This window comes from Porites lutea, chromosome 2 (assembly GCF_958299795.1).
Source record: "Porites lutea chromosome 2, jaPorLute2.1, whole genome shotgun sequence".
NCBI classification, from domain to species: Eukaryota; Metazoa; Cnidaria; class Anthozoa; order Scleractinia; family Poritidae; genus Porites; species Porites lutea.
This window is the reverse complement of record NC_133202.1, coordinates 38646502-38658885: the sequence shown is the minus strand read 5'-3', so window position 1 is coordinate 38658885 and position 12384 is coordinate 38646502.

The following is a 12384-nucleotide window of genomic DNA, read 5'->3' as shown; positions in this document are numbered from 1 at the left end:
TTTTAAGCGGTAAACCAGTCCATTTGCTCTACCAGTACCTACTGATTTGTTCACTGGGTTAATGTCAAAACTATGCGGAAATCTTTGGTCATAAATGACCGGCAAACATAAGAGAGTCATAGAACAGCCCAGCGTTGGCCTAGTAGCGAGTCGTTTTAATCATGATAATATGTCAAAGTTTTTCCCAACAAAGTACATGTAATAAGAATTTTCCTGAGAAGCTTCACAGCCTGACTAGCAAAGCTATACTGTAAAATGGCCTGGGGCGACACAATTTTTTTCACAGTCCATATTTTCGCTTGTATGCAGACTGGACAAATTTGCAATGTGAACTGCTGAGGCTGTTTCCACCACTTTATTTTTCACTGGCGGCGTCGTAAACTCGTCTCCAGGTTTTACTTTCATTGCAGATACGAAAAGTACCCCATCACATGTACGTTTTTTAGGCATCAAAACTTTGGCCAACAAAAATAAGTTTGTTTCAAAAAGGTATATCGTGTGGTTCCAAAACATATCCATACCCCCCCCCCCTCCCCCACATGGAGGGCACTTTTGTTTTTGTCAAACCCCACCCCCACCTCCTGGAATTTCCGTAATTTTCCAACTTGGTTGGGTACCCTCTGGAAAGAACATTTACGTCAAAAATGCCGATGCACTATACTTTTAAGCGAAAGATAATTGCTTCTGCGATAAAGAGATAATTTATTATTATTATTATTCTTAATACAGTTGTAAATGATCCCTGGATCCCCCTCCCACTGAATTTCCGTTGCCCTCCGTGGGGGCGAAGTATGGATATTTTCTGGAACTGCACATCGGTATAAAAATACAAGCTGCCGGACCTACAAGAGAATCGTCAGTTGCATTGAGTATGTCTGAACTTCGTAGTTATCTTTTCTTACCTGGACATGAGTTTTGGACTATGCTCTGCGCCACGGATGCAAGTTTTGCGAAATTGGCAGCCGTAAAGACGTTAGTGTCTGAACTGGCTATTTCGCCCAGTTGATCTCGATTGACTTTTTTGCCAATTCCAAGGGAATAAACTTTAACATTCTTATCTTTGATTCCTCTGGATGCTATTGAAAGAGGCGTGTAAGGTCCTCGGTCTGTTGTCTGTTCGCCGTCTGTAATAACAATAGCAATCTGAGAAGGAAGAAAGAAAAGATCTTATTAGTGAGTCAAGATACTTGGAAAAATAAAATTGAGTTTTATCAAAGATGAAGTCGATGTAGCCATTTTAACATGTCAAAGACTAAAAGGCTGACATTTCGAGCGTTTCCCTATTGACCTCTTTTTATCCTTTTTTTTTTTTTTTGTTATAATTCTTATATAATTCTTTTTTTATTATTTTGTCGGGATTGGGAATTTTCGAGTTGCGACATATTTTTGGTCAGATTCCTTCTTTAGTTAATAGGCAAATTCCGAGTTGCTCAAGACTCTACTTTAAAGCGAGCGTAAGTGCGAAGCTGTTGACATGAAATGATTTAATTCTCATTAAAAAAAAAAACTCATTTTCAAAAGAAAGGTTTTGAACGTGCCCTCGATTTGAAAGTGAGAGATTTTGAAACTCATGGCCTATACTGGGGCTGGATTCAACATGACATCTTAAGTATTGTCTTTTAAAAACAAGAGGCCATTGTTTAAAATTGACTGAAACTCTCACTTTAAAATACTCAACAACGTGAGAGCAAAAAAGGGAGCGTAGCGAAGACTTTCCATACCTGTGGCAAATAAGGTCTCATTCCAGAGACTGTGGTAAATATCTGTTCGTTGGCCAGTGTGAGTGCTTTATCAATAAAGGTGTAGCCCCTCTGAAACCTAATCCTCTCGATTAGTCTGTAGTATCCCTCCTCTGTTACTGCAGATCCCGTGAGCCTGTTAAATTTAAACTCAACCTTTGCACCGGTACTGTAAGCAATCACAGCAATATGCGTCTTTTGTGGTCCAACATTAAATGCTTTCACCATGTCTTTGACAAACTGGAGCATTTTTACCCAGTTTCTTCTTCCAATGCTTCCCGAGGAATCCACAATGAATGCCACATCTGCCACAGCGTTACAAACGAATTCTAAGAATGCAGGAGAAAAAACGAATTGAAAATGGGGAAAACCAACAGGCACGGAAGCACAGAATTCTGGGTCAATTTGGTGTTTCATTAATTAAACTGTGAGGGCCTTAAAGCGTAAATACTTTAAAGAAATTTAGTTTAAGCTTTTTTGAGCTGATTTCTTGGATCCTTTACTCTTTCATGACTATCTACTTAATATTTAGGTGCTACTCTGGTACTTATGTACCTACTTAGCTTTTATAAAAATAAAGTGCCTAGAGACATTGTAATAATCGTAATTTAAATAATGACGATGATGATGAGGATGATAATAACAGTTAAAGCAAATGCGATCGAGATTATTATGGCGCGCTTTGCGGTTCTTATAACGTTTCTATCTTGACGGGTATATCCCCAACCAAATCAGATTTTTGAGCATTCAGCCCTATCAAACTGAGCACAATTTTGAGAAATTTACTGCGAAAAACATTGACTAATATCTCAATATAGAGCTAAAAAGATTTTGTATAAATTTAATATGCATCGAGACTTGCCTTAACATAACTATTATCTAAAATTTTTATAATTGTCTACTTACCATCAACAGCAATTAAAACATCCTGGCTACTTGTGGTCCCCACAGCATTGGTTGCCGCACATTTGTAGGTTAAGTTACCACTGTTCATTAATTCTACTTTGATCATTCCACTGCTGCTATTACGAATGAGAGCATCATTCTCGTACAAGTGATACAATTCCACCGGCGGATTTCCGTTAGCTGAGCAGGTAAAGTTCACAACATCAAACTGACTTGCTTTATTAGAAATCAGGTCTGTTGTCAACAGTACATCTTCTGGCTTGACTGAATAAAGAAAAGGAAAACAAGTAAAATTTGTCTCAGAAGCTGAGTCTCAGAGAACCCAGGTTACTAACGTAGCTCGATCCCATTCGAGAGTTTTGAAACAGTTACAGGTGTCCGCATAAACATACCAACTTTCTTTAGCTGACATACGACGGTACATCAGTCATCTTCAGAGTTACATATTGTGAGGTCGCCGTTGAATTTAAATCTCGCGCGATGTTTACAAACTTCGTTACAGTGTGTTAGCAATATTGCGTACTAAAAAGTTTAAATTAGTGACTATTAGCTACTTATTACTTACTTACTTAATTCACTTACTTAATTACATATGTGTTCTAATGAGACGTCACTTACAGTGTACAATCAGAAATGTGCTCACAATATCCATTCCACAAAAATTGCTGGCTTCACATTTGTATTCACCAGCATCACTTCTATGGATGTTAATAAGTTCACGGACTTCCCCTTCTGTACGGCTGCCAGTCCTAACGTCTTCCCAAGACACTGATGGCTTAGGACTCCCAGTAACACCGCAAATCAGATTCCAGTCTTCACCCTCTACTGCTGTGATGTTGTTGACAGTCTTTATGGTACTTCCCGCTATTTTAAAATTAACAGCACTGTAAGACAATTAGGTTCACATTTTATTTAACAATTACTTTCGAAAAGAGAAAAGTCTATGCAGAATCACTGGTTGTTTACCATTTACAGTGACAGTTGTTGTAGCACTTGCAGCCCCCACAGAGTTGTCAGCCACACATCTGTAAACAAACACTCCTCCAGTTGTTGCTGTTTTACTCCATATCAATGAGCTTCTGTTGCTTCTACTTACAAGGACATCATTTTCAAATAACTGATAGGCTTTCACGGCAGGGTTACCATCAGCAGAGCAGCTTAAACTTAAGACATCACCCTGACAGATGTTTGAGTCATTTACTCTTAACTGAATATTCTCTGGCTTAACTGAAACAAGCAGAAAAAGGAAAATTCAGCCCATTTCAGGATAGCCTGAGAGCAAGCTCTCCTATTTGGGCGAGTGAAGCGAGTCTCGAGAACCGCGAGGGTCTCTTGCTCGCGTGTTTTCGCGAAGCTCACTTCGTTTGCCCAAATAGGAGAGCTTGCTCGCAGGCTAATTCTAGGCTTCGTAATAGAGCAGCAATAGTTGTGCTAAGAGAAGGATCTAACAACGATCCAGTGTTACAACTTAGCGGGACTAACCTACTTAGTAGGCGGCGACAAAATCTTTCATTTACAAGTGTTTGAATGGACTTGTACCTACAGAACGTTCTTCTATTGCACAGCGAATTAGGCATAATTATAAAACGTGGAGCAGTGAATTTAATATTGTACTTCCGGCTGTGCGAACTAAATTTAGAAAGAAATCCATATCATACCAGGTAGCAAGGGCCAACAATGACCCATAGGGCTCGGCAAAGCACTGTCAATCTTTATCCAAATTCAAAGAGATGCTGAAAAAATGTAATTTTGTTATTTTGTTGGGTAGTAAATTTTTCATGAGTATCTGCCTTTTTTATATTTTGTTACATTCTCATGGATTTAATTTTCGTTTATCAGGACCCCCATTCAGCCCTGCTGAAGAGGCAAATACTGAATAAATATGGGTAAATTTGTTTCTTTAAGGCCGAGTTAGAAGAGTACCCAATACGGACGGACACTCGGACCCAACAAGATAAAAAATTCTGACTAACATACCCTTCCATAACTTGCCCTAACGTAAGACCAAAATAATTTCAAATTGTGTGATCACCGTGTTTTGAAAAAGAAATAGTACGATAAAAACGTTTCTTTAACGAAAACGGCCAAATGAACAAACAGTTTGCTATTACCAAAAAAAGAGAAAGATACACAAAAAAAGAACGTAACCAGTTTCGAAACAGTGCTTAGCCCTAATCAGTAAAGGCAGTGCTTAACTCTAATAAGTAGAGAGGACAACAACGTTGTGTAAATTTCATGATGTGTCCCATGGGGCTACGGTCGATGAGATCTAATGATAACAATATACAAGCTGAAGAAGGTTTATCAGTAGTCACTTACAGTTCACAGTCAGAAATGTGCTCTTGGTGTCATTTCCACAAAAATTGCTACCCACACATACATATTCACCAGCGTCACTTCTTCTAATGTTAATGAGGGCAAGCACGTTCCCTTCTGTACGGCTACCAGTTTTTACTTCCTTCCAGGAAACTGATGGCACCGGATTCCCAGTAACACCACAAGTCAGATTCCAGTTTTCACCCTCAACTACCGTGATGTTATTCAGTCTGTCTATTGTAGATCTCTCTGTTTATAAGAATCAATATGGTATTAGCGGAGCTCCCGGCCCACGCGCGCAGCGGAGCACGATGAATAAGAAAATATTGGTTTTTCTATGCATCCAAGAAGTTTTGATTCTGACAAAATCGCCCGTAAGTACGTCCGACGTTCTCCTTTTCATATTAGCGGATTTGAAATGAGACACTTACTAGCTGGAAGTCCAAGGTATATATTTTTTGTGTTTTTAAAACTTGGTATTGGACATTCATGTTATGATGATAGCTGTCAAAAAAGAGTATCCACTGACCAGTGTCACATGATTATATCGCGGGCTCAGGTTTACAACTAATCGGTTTGACGTATTTTTCAAATTTATCCGCTGACCAGTTTTTGGTTTTGAATTGATCGCTCAGCTCCATTTTTTTTAAAGGTAGAAGTCAGTTTGCTTTCTGCTTACGGCAAAAGTTAAATTACTTGAGAAAGACATTCCTTAAAAGATCCCTCGAGAGCTTCGCTTTTGGCCTTGGCTATATCTGTTTAGTAAAATCTAACTAGTGGTCTATTATCAATGCTGCGTTCTGATTGGTCGAGTTACTACTAGGCTATATGTTATAGCCCACTTTAGCGAAAAGCACCGGCTTTTTGGTGGCAAAAAAGGATTAAAGTCTAGCTTTAAGTAGCTAAAACTTTTTTTTTATTCTCGATCATTTTGACCAACTAGTTGGATTTTACTAAAACAGTTATTCCTCTCGCCCTCATTGCCTCTGAGTCAATAGCCCACTCAGAGGTCATTCGGGCTCGAGGAATAATTGTTAAATATTATTGAGTATGGAAGGGTAAGAAATGAACTTTGCAAACTGAAAAAAAAAAATGGAGTGTTTTTACCATTTACAGGGACAGTTATTGTAGCATTTGCGGTCTCCACAGAGTTGTCAACCACACATCTGTAAACGAACAGTCCTCCAATTAATGCTGATTTACTCCAAACCAATGGGCTGCTGCTGCTGCTGCTGCTGCTAACAAGGACATCATTTTCAAATAATTGATAGACCTCTTCAGTACGGCTTCCACCATCAGCAGAGCAGCTTAAACTAAAGACATCCCCATGACAGATGCTTGAGTCATTCAAAGTTAATTGGATGTTCCCTGGTTTGACTGAAACAACAGAAAACGGAAGATGAATCCCTCTTCGTGTACATTCAGAGACAGATTCAGGGGATCTAAGTACTGCATTTCTGAACGCCATTTTTCAGATAAAAGAACTTTTTAAATGCCTGTTATCTGTTTCTTCTTTGGAAATTGGGCACACAAGATTGTTGCGTCGAGGTTAGGTCGATTAAGGGCCGATGTGCAGTCAATGTGTTTGGTGTGCTGGGTCGATATTCAGGCTAATAAAAAATTGATAAGAGGTGGTGGTCTTGGTGATGTAAACGGCTGAACAATACAAATCTGGTGGGGGAGGTTGGTTAGAAATGGGTTGGCTGCGTTTGTTTGAGAGAAACCGAAGCTAGAAATATGTCGGTGGCTGTGAAAATGGAGGTGAAACAATTGTAATATGGTGGTTGTGAAAATGAAGTCGTTAAAGCAGTTTCAAATAATCTAGAAGACAGAAAGCAAATGTTTTCCTTGCGAGATTTTGGAGATTGACCAAACGCCACGAAACTAAGCCTGATGAAGCCTTGAAGGCGAACAAAAATAAGCTAACAAAATTAGTAAATATGATATACATGTATAAAACTAGCTACAATATGTTATTTGGTAAAATTCGTTGTCATTCCGTAGTAAAAGATATGCACTAACATCGAATCATAGTTGTAAAACTATACCTGGGCATGAGCTTTGGACAATCTTCATCGCTATAGGAGCGAGTTCTGAGAAACTGGAAGCTGTAAAGACTTTTGAACTTGAACTGGCTGTTTCGTTTAGCTGATCTCGATTGACAGTTTTGCCGATTCCAAGGGAGTAGACTTTAACACCTTTATCTTTGAGTGCTCTGGATGCTACTGAAAGGGGCGTGTAAGGTCCTCGGCTTGTCGTCTGTTCACCGTCTGTGATAACAATAGCAATCTGTAAGAGAAAAACAATCATGTAAGAAGTGAGACAAGGTATTTGGTAAAGTCCCACATTTGAATTATTTTGTTTTAATAGAAGTCTTAATTAACCAGTACATGGGTAAATGATATCCTCGCAGACGAAATCGTTTACCCTTTATGGCCATACTTACTTTAGGTAAGAAAAATACTGAAAGAGCTTCTAAATTGAGTAATTTAACCGCACAAGTTTAGTCCCTTAGAAAATGAAAAAAATATTCTATGTGCTGGCATATTTTATTTCCTCGACGAATTTCATGTGTCTCTGGTATCACCATATTATCATTTACAACGCTGTCAGGGCTTAGCTCTCTTGGTCTACTGCATTTTCTATCAACTTCAAATTAAATTACACTCAACTTACCACCTTTCTTAATTTTTTCCTTAACAGATACAATTGAGAGATTTTGTGTAAAGTTTTCAGGATAAGGAACTGAAACCTTTTGGCGGCATTTTATGATCACAACCTTTCTCGGCAAGAAATAAAACAAAAGAAAACTTTAAAAAATACTGGAGCAGTACATGAAAAAAAAAAACCAGCGAAAAATTTTAATACCTGTGGCAGATGAGGCCTCATTCCAGAATTGGTGGTAAATATCTGTTCATTGGCTAGCAGGAGAGCTTTATCGATGAAGGTGTAGCCTCTCTGAAACCTTATCCTGTCGATGAGCTTATAGTAGCCTTCCTCTGTAACTTCAGATCCCAAGAGCCTGTCCAATTTAAATTCTACCTTCGCACCGGTACTGTAAGCGATCACAGCAATATGCGTCTTTTGTGGACCAACATTATAAGCTTTCACCATATCTTTGACGAACTGGAGCATTTTTACCCAGTTTCTTCTACCAATGCTTCCCGAAGAATCAACAATGAATGCGACATCCGCCACAGCTTTGCAAACGAATTCTAAAAACGCAGGAGAGATAGAAAATGAAAAACCGTCAGTGCAGGCACGCAAAGTAACTTAGAAGTGTTTTATGACTAACAGTTATATTAGTGTTGTAAACGGGAGTTGATTTCGTGGCCAACAGATAACCCTTAGAAAAGGGCATTCCCCATGCCATGCAACAAAGGAAAGGAAAACTACTGGATTCTTAAGCAAAATAGAAATAACGCCGTCGCGTCGAAAGGTTCCCTTAAACAGTTCGATATTACTGTATTAATGAGTTTACTGAATTATCAGATAGCTGAAGTAGACGCTTTATCTCTATCTGAGCGGAACTGAAAATAGGAACCGTCAAACGAGCAATTGTAGTGACCACACTTGAGTTAGTAAAATGTTGCGAAGTCTCTGACTTCTCTACGGTATACTTTTGGAAGAAGATATCGTCGTTCAAGGCACTCATCGTAGCTTACCTAGGGAAAGCAAACCCTTGCAGCATATTATCTTTGGACTCCCTGCGCTAGCTTTGCAATTGTCAAAGAGATAGATCTCGGGCTCTAGATTTAAGAGCATGATCAAGGTGGAAACTCACAAGGGCTATTTCGGGCGGGATCTCCATGGTGGTAAGTAGTATGGTCGCATAACATAACCACTTTTCATAACTTTAATAATTCAGTATCAAACTTACCATTAACACTAAAGTAAACTTCCTGGCTGCTTGTTGTTCCCACAGTATTGGTAGCCGCACATTTGTAGGTTAAATTGCCACTGTTCATTATAATTTCGCTGAACACTCCAGTGCTGCTCTCACTTATCAGAACATCATTCACGAACAACTGATACAATGTCACTGGTGGATTGGCATGTCCTGAGCAGTTGAACTGCACAGGTTCAAACTGCTTTACTTTTTTAGATGTCGCGTTTGTTGTCAACTGTACATCTTCTGGCTTGACTGAAAAGTAATAAGCCAAGAGATATATATTTGATGAATAATTTGATACACCTGATGGCAGTGAGGGGTCAAATTATATTGATGGAGTTTAAATAATCTTAATTATCATTCGAAGCAAATTTTTCTCCCTTTTCGTTGGCCGAAAGCCCATCATGTGATCTGTAAATAACTGCCTAAAAATAATCGTCTACTCATGCGCAATGTCGTCCAACTGTGTTTGGCTGCAAATAATGTTCAGCTCATGTGTAAACGAAACCAGGCTTTTCTCCTTCTTGCGATCGTTCTTGCGTGAAAAAAAGGCAGATCGCTTCGCTTCCCGAAGATATTCATTAAAAAACAAACTTGGTGGTCGAATGATAAAACAATTATTAAACCTGGTTATCGCAAAATATTGTGATTTGTCAGTGTCTCGCAGATCAATTATAATATTATAATTGATCTGCTCGCCACTGACAAATCACGATATTTTGCTCAACCTCGTTCAATAATTGTTAGTCATTGGCTTGCTAAAGCTAAATATTATTACAACTGTAACAAGCAAGCCATCACTTACAGTGTACAAACAGAAATATCCTCTTGATGTCATTTCCACAAAAATTTCTTGCTTCGCAATTGTATTCACCAGCGTCACTTCTATGGATATTAATAAGCTCACGGACGTCCCCTTCTGTACGGCTACCAGTTGTAACTTTCGTCCAGGATACTGATGGCACAGGATTCCCACTGACACTACAAGTCAGATTCCAGTTTTCAGCTTCTCCTACTGTGATGTTGTGAAGAATCTGAATAGTACTTCCTGCTATTTAAAAAGAAAATTAGGATCTCATTAATATGAGTTTCATCGATCAATTATTCATTATTTTATACAATGGAGAGGAATACCATTAATATATTACTATGCAATAATTCTTTACAATTAAGTCAATCAGAGAGGCTTCTTGGATCGCTTTCATGACTTAAGAATCTTCGCGATTAAGTCCCAGGTGGCAGGAACACATTCCCACTGGTACTTGAAGAAATCAGTAGCATTGATCATTCAATGAGTATCAAGTATAGGTCGTTTTGAAGTATCAAATAAGTAGCTTATTTACCATTTACAGTGACAGTTGTTGTAGCATTTGCTGTCCCCACAGAGTTGTCAGCCACACATCTGTAAACAAACACCCCTCCAATTGTTGCTGTTTTACTCCATACCAATGGGCCTCTGCTGATACTACTTACAAGGACATCATTTTCAAATAACTGATAGACTTCCACGGCAGGGTTACCATCAGCAGAGCAGCTTAAACTAAAGACATCACCCTGACAAACGCTTGAGTCATTAACTGTTAATTGGATGTTCTCTGGTTTAACTGAAACAAAGAAAAAACACGAAAACTCAATTCTCTTCAAGTAAATTCAGAAAATTCCTCTAGATTTCAACAAATTACGAATCAAAGACCAAAATATACGAAAACTTAATCCTTTAAATTGGACACAAAATTAAGTGCTGAGTATAGCTACATTGTATGCAAGAATCAGGTGCCCAATCCCCATCTGACGACCTTAACTAAGGCGACCTCGGCGAGCACGCTGACCCTCCTTTGATACGAAAAGCTGTCAAGTTAGTGTAAGTAAACCATTATAATGATAATAATAGTACCAACCATGGCGGTACAAATAGTTCTACGTTCTATTGCCTGATGAAAACCTGCAGCACGCGGTCGAAACGTTGCGATCAATATCTATGTGACAATCGATCATGAGACAAACGATTTACGAAACCCTGCATTATCCACAATATCTTTCGTGCCGATTGTTATCATGAGAAACATGCACAAGAAAATGAAATTTTCTTTACTTAAGGCATACACTTTTATCGATTATTAATTAGGCTGTAACACAGTGGAGTTCTCAAAATCAAGTTTTCGAGGTGAGCGAAGCACCGGTATAAGCGATTTCTCATGCAAGCCACACAAGCCTACGTATAGGCGCAATTATTACCTACAGTTGTATACGCAAAAATACTTACGGGCTGTTTTTATAATTCAAAATTATTAGAAACTTACAAAAAATGCCAAATACAGTTATAAATGAGATTTAGGATCAAATTATCACATTAGATTTTCATATCTTATTTCGCAAATCAAATATTAACCATTTTTCATAAACCATTTTTTATGATAAAATATTACATTAAAAAATTTTAATCGGCAATCCCTTACAGTTTACAATCAGAAATGTGATCTTGATGTCATTTCCACAAAGATTGCTTGCTTCGCACTTGTATTCACCAGCGTCACTTCTACGGATGTTGATTAGCTCACGGACGTTCCCGTCTGTTCGGCTTCCATTTCTAACTTCTATCCAGGATAAAGATGGCACAGGACTCCCCTTAACACTGCAGGTCAGATTCCAGTTTTCACCCTCGACTGCAGTGATGTTATCCAGAGTCTGTATCACAGGTCTTACTGTCATAGACAAAAAAGTCAGGGTGTTATTTAATATTTTGTATTGAAAGTTAAACAATTAACTAATATGCACAAATTAAAAATTATTTTACCGTTTACAGTCACATTTGTTGTAGCACTTTCTGTCCCCACAAAGTTGTCAGCCACACATCTGTAAGCAAACACTCCTCCAGCTGATGCTGTTTTACTCCAAACCAATGGGCTTCTGCTACTTCTACTTACAAGGACATCATTTTCAAATAACTGATAGACTTCCACGGCAGGGTTACCATCAGCAGAGCAGCTTAAACTAAAGACATCACCCTGACAAACGCTTGAGTCATTCGCTGCCAACTGTACGTTTTCGGGCTTGACTAAAGCAAACGGAAAAAGGGAGATTCAACTTGTTTCAAGTATATTTTGATAAAGATTCGTGAGTTTTAAATGCTACATTTCTTAACTTCACCAAAAACACGTTAAGTTGAATTGTAAAAGATTGGGCACACTGCTATGGATAGTAAAACACGAATGTTCACTGATAAGCAGTGCTCATTTAAAGACACTGTACTTTTACTTATAAGCAGTGCTCATTGAAAGACTTTACTTTTACTTGTTTGTTTGTTTATCTGTCTGTTTCTGTAGTAGTAGTAGCAGTAGCAGTAGCAGCAGCAGCAGCAGCAGCAGTAGTAGTAGTAGTAATAGTGGTAGTAGTAGTAATAGTGGTAGTAGTAGTAGTAGTAGTAGTAGTAGTAGTAGTAGTAGTAGTAGTAATAGTGGTAGTAGTAGTAGTAGTAGTAGTAGTAGTAGTAGTAGTAGTAGTAGTAGTAGTAGTAGTAGTAGTAGTAGTAGT